The sequence below is a fragment of the Bombus fervidus genome, chromosome 3 (assembly GCF_041682495.2).
Source record: "Bombus fervidus isolate BK054 chromosome 3, iyBomFerv1, whole genome shotgun sequence".
Taxonomy (NCBI): Eukaryota; Metazoa; Arthropoda; class Insecta; order Hymenoptera; family Apidae; genus Bombus; species Bombus fervidus.
Genome location: NC_091519.1, coordinates 16,418,915 through 16,429,977, shown reverse-complemented (window position 1 = coordinate 16,429,977; position 11,063 = coordinate 16,418,915). Strand labels below are relative to the sequence as shown.

Below are 11,063 nucleotides of genomic sequence, written 5' to 3'. Positions count from 1 at the left end.
GGGAGATTGTAAAGTGGAAGTTTCATGGAATATTGTGGGTTTCGAGAGGCTGGCGGACGTAGCAAAGGATGAAATTTTGCTCACGATTGGAATGTTTTTCGGAGAACGTGTTCCAGGCTGTTGTGTTGCAGGGAAGTACATTGAACGTTTTAAGGATTCTGCAACGTAGGGAAATTGCAAACGGGCGGAATTATCTTCTAAGATCGAAATAATATTCTTGCGGCGAAACGAGAATCCTTTATAAAGGGAAGGTTTGTCGAGAAATTGCTGCCATATTGCTAGGGAGAAATTCATCTTTTCTAGAGGATGGAACGACTCTGTGCTTGTGGTTATTGTGTTGTTACAGCACGGATGTTTACTTTGTAAGTGCCAGATTATTCATCAGTATACCTATGGGGTATTCGACTGGTTTATTGTTTGAAGAGAATACAATTAATATTGCTTATTCATCCTTTTGTAGTTCTACGTGTGTTGAATTATATCCGACGTCCTATTCTATTAAACCTTTCTCGGTTTTTTAATAACGAGTACATTCGTAATAAAGAGAATATCAGAAAATGAACAATTAGGTCAATTAATTAGAATCCTACGTTGATGCATGTGTAAAATACATGTAACTTTCATTACGAATAATGGCCGAGATACAGACATTTTTCACGTTTCCAGAGATACAAAGAAATGTACGTGATACTCGTTTATAACAGGTTCTGTACGATGAACATACGTATTTAATATATTACGTAACACGTACTCGTTGTTAGCAAGTTTTACGATGCGTATGTTTAAAATAATATTTTTAAAAAGATCTCGCGCGTGCATCCGTTAGATTAAACCCGATTTGCGTTTTCCTAGTTTATAATTGACTTTAAGAATATTCACGCACGGAGTACCGTTGATTAATTATAGCACATCGCATTAAACGCAAACATATAAATTTCACAGACAGAATGGCAATAAAAATTTATCCTGCTTCTTCTGTTCGACGTTTGTTAATTATATATTACATTTGAAATTCCCGAATCTCTGCAAAACGTTATTAATATTTATCGATAAATTGACAGCACGTTCTAAATATAAACACATATTAATTCTACAGCGAATATCGTCATTGAAATTTCTCCCTCAATTTTCCCTTTCAACTTTCGAAAATAACGCGCTATTACTCGAATTCCCAAATTTCCACGGTAGCCCATCTGACAACCTTCGAATACAAACATAACCGTAAATACATCCTCGGTTTCCCAAAGCAACACTACTCAACGGCTCTCGAGTCCTCTCAATACTGGATTCGTGTCAGGTATGTGTACATACAGAGGAAACAAGAACATTGTAAGACTGGCTTAATGAAGTGCAAGCGGGAGAAATTGCGAGGCAAGGCAGTAGTCGGGAAGATCGGGCGGCAGAAAACTGCAGTGCCGTATATCGCGCTTGTCGAGGGCGTAATTAACGAGCGTCACGTTGAAATTACGCCTCAGTGCCGAGAAACGAGCCGTGCACTTTTCAAGGGATGGAACGAAGTCTCGTACTAATTTACCCCAACTTCGTCGAACGTATCATCGGCGACCTTTGTGACGTTCATCCGTCGCAGGAGAGGCAGCTACGAAAACGACGATGTTCCTCCTTAAATGGACGTGCCCGACAAAGGATCGACGAGCTTTGCCGGCAATTATTTTCTTACCAAGGCCGCTTTTGGCAAACAGACCTTGATTATAAGCCATCACGGCTACTCGTAATTATGTAACGACGACATACACGAGCGCTGTAACAAGTTTTCTCGTCGATTCTTCCTTCATCGAATCGACGAGAAATCGCGTAGATCGTTGAACGTGCGAGGTGAATTTTAATGCACTTTAATGCACGCGAAAGTGTTTGTACACTTGTTCGAGAAATTGGCAAAGATACACACACATTTAATATTGACGAAAATCAAATAAAAATTTGACAAATTGCTGACGTAAAATCGATCGACAACGTAGCGAAGAATATAATTTTGTCTCAAAATTGTATCTCTATAAAATTTGAAAAATGTAACTGTACTACGTGTTTCTCCTATTGGCCTTAAATTATATCGTTCACGCCTATTTATTTTCATAATTGAAAGTAACAATCCTGATATTTGTTTCGTGCATGAGACAACAAAACTGAAAAGCATCGAGGATGGTTTAGAAAATCTTTTCTATTTCTTCGCCATCGGTGTTTAATTAAAAAAGAACGGCTGCTAGAGATGGTCGGGGACCAAATGAATAGAGTTCAATTTCGTTTCATTTTCTCGAACGGCAGAAAAATCTTCTTAACGATGATTCGCTGGCAAATAGCTAGCAGAGACTTTTCTAGCACGAGCGAGCTGTGATTTCCCCTCTTTCTCTTTCTCTCGCAGGGAGCGAGAGTCCTTGCTCGTGTTTCTGTCGGGTTTAAGGTCAGCCGGGGAACGCCATTTTTCCGCGACAGAGCAGCGGACGTAAGAGGATTAAGCCAGTTTTCTTGCCTGCGGATTTGCCGCGTTGCACAGATGCTGCTGTTCGCCATTTTCACTCCACTCTCGGTCATTTCGCATAGGACGATCCCTCTATGCAATTAATGGCAGATTTACGAACCCTTTGTTATATATGCGGAATTTCCAATCCTTTAATTAATATCATGCCCTTTTGTTCTGTAAGCAGCAAATGGAAACACTTGGTTCTACAGAAATTTCTAGTCAGATAGCGAATTCTTAACGTACGAAGCTTTCAATTCAAGACTCACTAGCGTGTGAGTGAGTTTCGATTCCTGAAGTTATTATTGATCACCAACGCAGATTCGTATCTTTTCATAAAACATGTTACGCATAAAATCGCCATTAACATCATAGACGACGAGACAGTACCATTTTGGATCAAATAAACCAGGTTTCGCTGATAGAATCACGAGTTTCTTAACGCATTAACATACATTTTATCCGAGTTATGCGTAGATAAAATAAAATTTAATTTATACCGTACAGATCTGAAAATATCAAACTTATTTCCACGTTATAAATCAAAGTTTTGTTCCAATCTAATCCAAGTTCCTACGAATTCAATCGCCGTTATTGTTCCTCGCGTAAAGATTTCCAAACAAGCGAACAAACAGCAGCGCTTTCGTATCGAAGAAGAGTTTGCCCGAACGAAAATTACATCACTTCGGTTCATAGTTCGCAGTTATAACCGACAGTGCACGTGTATTCGAAACAAATTAGACAATTTTGCGCGTGATTAATTCCGAGAGGCAACTCCGCACGATCGCCATTGAAGACACGTTCTCTATCTGAGAATCGAGATTGAAAGTACGCTTCTTGATCTAATATTAATCATTCTTCGGGTAACGTTCCTCGCGTTTCTACGTCAAAATCGCGAACCCCTTTTGTTCCATCCGAGTCAAAAGGTATTAGATTAATATCGCGGCTAGTGGAAGTTCGATATTTAACCCGACGATGGAGGGGCGAGTTCTTTGAGCTCGGTTCCGTATCAGGTAGCGGATTAAGCGGATGAAGATTAAAAATTAAGGGAGTGCAGTTAGATTTCTCGTTCCCTGCAAGATGAGAACTTCTTCCACCTACCTTAAACCCGACTTTCGTCCACGAATTCTCGCGGAAATTATTTTCACCGACCACGCGTACAATGTGCGTGACTACGAGGATAGAATTAATTAGAGAATTATGGTTCAAATAAATACTCACAATATGGGGTATGCGGTGTGGCGTCTTGGCGTGGTACGTCAACCTGAAACGACAAGAATACGGTTTCGTTATCTTGATATTTCGGTAGTTACATCTGTTGTTCCATTTATGAATCGTTTTACGATACGTGTATCACGATGCAGATGCAGCTTGTATTAAATCGATTATTAAATAGAATATTTATGAAGGATAAATATTCTTGTATTAAAATTTAATTACCAACATTTGTAGATCATGAATATTAGCTGTTCTGGTTGAAATATGATCACGGAAATATCTGTGAAATATGAATATTATTTGCGCGTATAGATATCCTCCATATAACGTTACAAAATTATTTGTTTTCCTTTCTCCCTCATCTTTCTCTTGTTCCTTTTATTCAATTAGAAAATGGTTTCTTACCACGTATGCACCGTCCATTTAATGTTGTTCTACAAAGTAGCTTTTAAGATATCCTTTAAAAGCAAGTAAATACTCGTGTAACATAAAACTACTTCTGGACAGTACAGCGAAATGGAGCATACCTCCTTGTTAAAATTCCTTATACTTTCTTCTTAAACTAAACCATAAACTAGTTGGCACCACTCCTCATTTTCCGTGGAAACAGATAATTACTCGTTATTCACATCCGCTGTTAATCATCACATCGCCAGCAATTTTTCATGTATACTACAGAATTTTCTCATAATCCACGTCACGTATATTCGCAGGAAGCTATTTTAAATTTCCTCGTTCTCTCTACAATATTCTCTTGATCCATGCGAGCAAATATAGGAAAATGGTACAAAATTGTATCATTCGTTTCGCAAGATCTTCTCGTACATCGTATAATCGTGTTACATTCCTAAAAAATCATACAAAATTCCTTGGTTCATTTTACAAAATTGTCTCGCTCATTTCACGAAATTCTCGTCTAATTCCACACATTTTCGAAATCTTCGATTCTGCGAAATTCGCTCGGAAGGGACCATCTTCGTCGAAGACCTCTCTTGCTACCGCAGCATTTCTGGCGATTCGATTTCAAACGAAGGCGTCACTCACTCGTTTCACCAATCAATTCCGATGATCCTTCTCTGTATTCAAAGCCGGCATGTGATCTCTCGCGCGCGAGAGAAGAGAAGACCGTGGTACCCGAGGGAGTAACGATCCTCACGGGTGCAGTTTCGATCGTTTCAATTCTGGTCGCGTCGTATCGGAGAACCATCCTCCCCGAAACGAAAATTTCCATGGAACGTTGGAGGGGGCTGTGTGTCCGACGACGCAACGTGGCGAGGCATCGCGAAATTTTCGGCCGCACCGGAAGAGCGGTCCGATTTAAAATGGAAATCTAGACCCCGTTCGCGAAACCCCTGGCTGAGGGGAAAAATAAACGATGGACCGGGCGTAAATTATGGAACGGGGGGTCAGAGACGACGGCAATTTCGTGAATCGACGGACCAAACGTTGTTTCGAACGCTGATCGATATTTAAAGGGGTTATCGAACGCGGTGCCCCGATTGATTGCCGTGATCGTGCACGGTACAGTGGATCTCGTTTTCGCATTTAATCCCACGGCTTTGGGCATTTGAACACGCTTCGAATTTCCTGCGCTCTCTACCTTTTTTTATTCTCCTATTCTTTTACAGCTTCAGTGCGGTTATAAAGTGAATTTCGTGAAATCGTATTTTAGTAATTTCGGCGGCAAGATGCGTGGATGTTCGTCGAAAGATAATTTGTTGGAATGTAACGAAAATCGAATAGTGAATCAACATTTACATCGTTCATCTTATCAGAACGTAGACGAGAAAGGTCGTCGTGCTATTTTGAGAATAAAGTTAGAGAAATATTCGAGTTATTACGTTAAATCTGGCTTGTAAAGCAAAGTTCCTAATCTTAGGAAAATTATCCTCGCAGTTCTCTGTTAGCTTACAACGAACTCCTTCGAGCCATAATCAACCTTATTTCATAAGCAACCCCTTTAAGATCTTCGAACAAATTTATCCGTCTTAAATTAAATGAAAGACGAAGAATAATCCAAAGAAGCTTAATTCCAGAAACTCGCTGCGAGAAATTTCATTTTCACAGCCATTGTCCGTTGCAAGCAATTGTATTTCCACAAGCATCGTCCATCACCGAGTAAATCCCGATTGAAAATGATTTTTCCAAAAGAAAACTATTTGTAGGATGGAGTCATTCGACCGCTTGACGAATTACAGACATAAATTCTGCGAATTTCCAGCCATCGTTCTTGCTGCAGGGTAACTGTGTGGCGCGATTTCAACGGATGCGAGAGGAAGACGCCGAATCAAAATTGAAAAGATCCACGTCGTTTTCGCCGTCGAAATTAATCGCATCGACGCATACCAGCTAATCCAATGACCGTGCTCTTAGTCGGCGAACCGCTGTCGACTCGAATTTCTAAAACTAAACCCGGCTTTCCCTGGTCAGAGAACTACGCTGAAAATTTCATGGCTACCAAGGTGGAATTTATTTTCTGGACATCAAATTACGTCGTCCTTGCCAAATAACGTGTTTTCGTGGATAAACGATGGAAATTCTCAGGGTTTCTTGGTGGGGTTTTATATAGTGGATGCTTTTTGGGTGAAAGGGCGAGTGGAAGAATAGTGACACGTCAATGAAGATATATGTAGCGCTTTTAGGGATAAAAGTTGGCGAATATGTCTTTCGAAATGGGAAATGTATTAGGTCAAAGGACCTGGAGGGAGCTAGATTGTTCTTGGGGTTATGAAAACGTGTTTGAGTTAGGTAATGTTGCGAATTATCGACTAAAGAGCAACCGGTCAGGAGAAACCGGTCGATCGATTTCGCGTACCTCGAACGAATTAACGCTCAAGGTGAAGGAGGTTTAATAAATTGAATATTAGAGTATTTGCATTTGTTGTATACGTAAAGTGTGATGTTAGAAACACGGTGGTGGTAAGATCTTGTTGGGAGATTGGGTACGATGTCTGATGATGAACTGTCCTCCTACGTTGCTGATTCTCCCTACCACCCGTGGAGTTTCGTTTGTTCATCGTGCCCTTTCGGCTGATCCTTTCCATCTCGGAGTCGTTAGGTTTACAGCTCGGAGAGGACATACAATTCGGAATTTCCTAAAGAAGGGAATGGACCTGTTCGTGCCATAAACGGACGGCTACTCAAAATTCCGAACAGGTAATTTATGGCGAGTAGGTAATAATGGTAGAAATTATGCTTTTTCTACCATTCTACGGTATTTCTTATATCGTGTACAATATTTCCGTTGATGATTTAACGTGATATTATAATATTCGAAGAAGATAAGTGAACACTTTATATGATATAACTAATTCTTTTCACAGAAGGAGGAGAAAAAACAAAATTGGGGAGCTTTTTTTTTGAAAAAGATCGCATGTGTAAATGCAATGAATGCTTAGTGTATTTCCTAGTTAAATGGTTGAACTATAATCGTCAAATCAACCGTAACTAATATTTAAAAAATCGAGACTAAAGAACTTCCGATGTGATTTACTCATTTTAATGCACCAACCTTTTTTATGGGCGTATTTTTCAAGAAGCTCTTCGATCGTATTGTTCGTTACAATCTCGTGTAAATTTCCCAAATAATATTTGCTTAACCCAGTTGCGCGTATTTTCTCCGTCAAGCTTTATCTAAAGTATTTATCGACTTCCTTAATATCTCAAACATTTTCTTCTCGCCGAAAGAACCTTAAACAGGCACGTAGAAAGAAACGGAAATGACATTTCCAAGCTTGGCTGCACAAAAGGTGGAAAAGAACAGGCGTGAAATTGAATTTCGTGATCGCGAGGTAACACCATGAAAACTTAAACAAACGAGAGGGAGGGTGAGAAAAACGAGTTAACACCCGACATTAATCGGATCCATCACGCTCAAACAAATTACTCCCATTCTATTATACAGTTCCGTCGCGATCAGCCAGCTCGATTGAACAGCGTTAAATCGAATTGACGGAAAAGTTCGCTGAAAAATTCACCTTCCCATGCGAGAAAAAAAAAAAAAAAAAAGGACGAACAAAATATCGTTCGTTACGAGTCGAAGGAAGAAACGAGGAGGAACGACGTCGATCGAATCGAGGACGGTCGAATGATAGATCGTACGATTCGTATCCTTTTTGAGCGAGACGATCGTTCGTGTTCCTTTTTAGGAAGACGACGTAAAAATCCATGTTTCTGCAAACATGGCTCGAATTACTCGACCGGTTGATCAATGTGATTCCGAATAAGTCGTTTCACGTACTTGCTACTCTTGTTTCGTTTTCAGTTTCGTTAATCGGGTTGCCGGGAGTTTGCTATCCGTCGCGGAAAAAAGATGGCAAAGATAGAACGATTGATCATCGAGGCAATTCAATAGGGAGTTTCAATCGCATTGTGTATTTTGTTCGGCAACGTAATTAAAACACAGAAAAGCTTCGATCATCGAAGAAAAATTCAACAAGAAGTATCCGAATGCGTAATCTACAGATAACGCTTATCAAAAGATTCCACTCTGTTACGATCTTCGAATTTTTCTCCGGTTTTGCTCTTGTTTCGATCAATGAGAAGATTTTTAGTGAAATTCCAGCGCAAGTTTCGAACGAGAAATCGCAAATATCGAAACAGAGTCTTTCGTATTCTGCTGAAAAAGTTCATATTTGCGTGAAAAATAACCCGAGGGATATAACAGAGGAATCCTACAAATCTCTCTCATCGCTATAATTGTAATCTCTTGAATAACCTCTAATCAATTAATTTCCTATTTAAATTCCCAATTAAACTGCCGAAAGTTCTTCACCTCAATTAAAACACCTACATCGAGATGTTGGATCGAAGGGCGATAGCTCAGCACCGATTGCTCCACGCGGAACAATTTCCAACCCGGAGGCGGAAACACGATTGCCGGTCGCGAAGCTAAGCCCACGAACTATAAAGCAATTACTTTTACTCCCTTTCGTAATCGATTGCTTAGCTAGCGGCTACTACGTGACCTGTATCGTCTCGTGTGCACATACCGACTCGGTGTTGGCGATTCTGTCTCACGTTCCTGTCGTATTTCTGTATCGCTTACGAGCCGCCTTTCGTCTTATCGAATTCCCAGCGCGACTCCAGCCGACTACTTCCGTCTGATAATAAAATCCGGAACTAATATCCGCGAAGGCGGCGTCCAATGGTTCTCCAGAGTACATCTTATTGTTGCACGTGACGATGGACATGTGAAATCAGAGGATTTATTGTACTCGTATAATTGCGAAATGCCTTTCGTGGATGGGGAAATGGACTTTGTCATACAACGAGATTGGTAATAAGATATACAACTAGTCAACTATGCAAACTGAAAGTTACATAAATGAGATTATGTTAAGAACATTGTTTCTTTTTTTTTTAAATTTACCCTAGAACGTACCGTTATTCGTGTCATCTTGATTAATAATTTACGTAATGAAATCAGGTATTTCGTTCACTCGCAGAGAGACGCGTTCGCGAGAAAGCACGTCAACGGGAGTTGTAAATTCCCGTTACGATTAGATAATCGACGCCGCGAAATGTCCGATCCCCTATTTCGGTTAGGATAACAGAGACAATTAAATTGATTATGACACTGATATAACAGGTTATTAGTTCCAGTTTATTATAACAGTTGATGTACAAACTAAATATGAGTTGATAGAGAGTGATTGTAATTTCTAAGTTCGAGTAGAATAACGCAAGTTCGAATGGTGAAAGGTCGAAGACGGAAGAGCAACTGACTCTCTTGTGATGGGTGGATCCAAGGACATGAGATGAGCTGATTCGTTAAAGACAAGGTTTCGCTATGAGAGTGAGGGAAATAGGCTTCGTCGGTAATTGGTTAATTTTCGAGGTTGGTGGGTGAGGAAGGGGCTAACTGTCCCTGAAAGAAAGTGGCGAGTGGGAAGCATCATACGTGAGAAAACTAACTTTCCCGAATCTTCCCGTAGTAAGCAATAAACTGTTAGAAAATGAATTACTAAAGAGATGTTTGTTCGACCTGAAGGACCTTAGCTAGAATTTGCTAAGATTTATGACGGGTCCTTAAAGCTATTGAGGGTAACATTAGGAAATTGATAGAACGTGAAGTTTATCGGTTTGATCTGCGAGAGGTCAATCGGAATAACTTATTCGAGGAAATTCCAAAAATCTACCTTAATTGCAAGAAGTAAAAGAGGCTACGGGTTTATGGTAACGGAGTAAGATACTTTTAACTACGTGAAGTACGTTGATCTAAGGTAAACTAGGCTATATACATTCAGAACAACGCGAGCTGACGATGTGCTTGGGGAAGAGGAAGGGACGAAGGTGTCCATCACGGACGCATCTGCAATTCGAAGTAATTAGCGAGCAAGATTGAAGCTGTTTCCTAGAGACACGCAGATACTCCCGTGCGTGGTAATGGATCTGTGAGCCGCGCTTGTTGCGGGTAATGGTGTCTGGTCGAAACTTCGCGAAACGACAGCGCTCGACGTGCGGTTAACAACTTCACAGGGAACACGAATGAGGTCTTGACAATTGTTTGCGAACAGCAAGGGAAATCGAATTAGAATTGCGATCGATGTTACGTTCCACTTTGCGGAGAAGCGGAAAAATGTTGATTAGTTTGCTAAATTTCTCACTGTCGAACGAATGACGGCGAACGATCTGTAACATTGTCACAGAATTTTGTATCTAATAGAAAATGTTCGCTGCTGCTCGATTTTACGCATTACGCCAACGTCGAAATTTTATTCAACTTGCGAAACTCCTTTTGACGTTTTATTTAACATTGTGAGAAACACAGTTGCTCACGAAAGTATTCAAACGCTTATAGAACCCTTTTATGATTACGAGCCCTTGATTATCACGATGATATTAACTTGTCCGGAAAGTGTCTTTCTTTCGCAAACGTGTTCTTTTACAACAGTGCACCTTCGTACAAACGTGAAACCAAATCTGTGAAATGTCGCGGTGTTTATCTCAACAGAAGAAAATGGATCGAACGTAATTCGACAAAATAATATAAAACAAAAAACGATGTGCGTCTGTTATTTCCTCATAAAACGAAAGAAACCTTTCGGACAACCCATTATATTGGTAAAGTTCGAAACAAATCTAAAAGCGCACATAGAAAGTACGATTTATTTGATACAAATATATTTTTCAGAGATATATTTTATCATGCTAATGAAATTTCAAAATATTTTATATAACATACACGATATGTACATGAAAGTTTTCTATAACAAGTACTCAAATACTTTCGCGTGTCATCACACGTAAGACGTTATCTAAGATTTGTCCGATCTTACATCTATGAAGGTATTTGTACCAGCATCTCTATGATTAATCATATTCTTTTTTTATCTACATACGTACCATCGGAACACTTCATCACCTTCAA

The 11,063-nt window shown here is 39.9% G+C and overlaps 1 protein-coding gene across 2 annotated transcripts in view; it reads right to left on the bottom strand.

Annotated features, from left to right (window-relative positions):
* Positions 1-2,371: 2,371 nt before the first annotated feature.
* Positions 2,372-11,063, bottom strand: part of LOC139985959 (uncharacterized) — a 144,232-nt gene continuing 135,540 nt past the window's right edge. For both annotated transcript variants that reach the window (XR_011799531.1, XM_072000870.1), the window contains 2 exons: positions 3,695-3,737; positions 2,372-2,650 (listed from right to left, as the gene is read on the bottom strand). The gene's annotated coding sequence lies outside the window, so the exon portion shown is untranslated. The remainder of the gene's footprint in view (positions 2,651-3,694; positions 3,738-11,063) is intronic.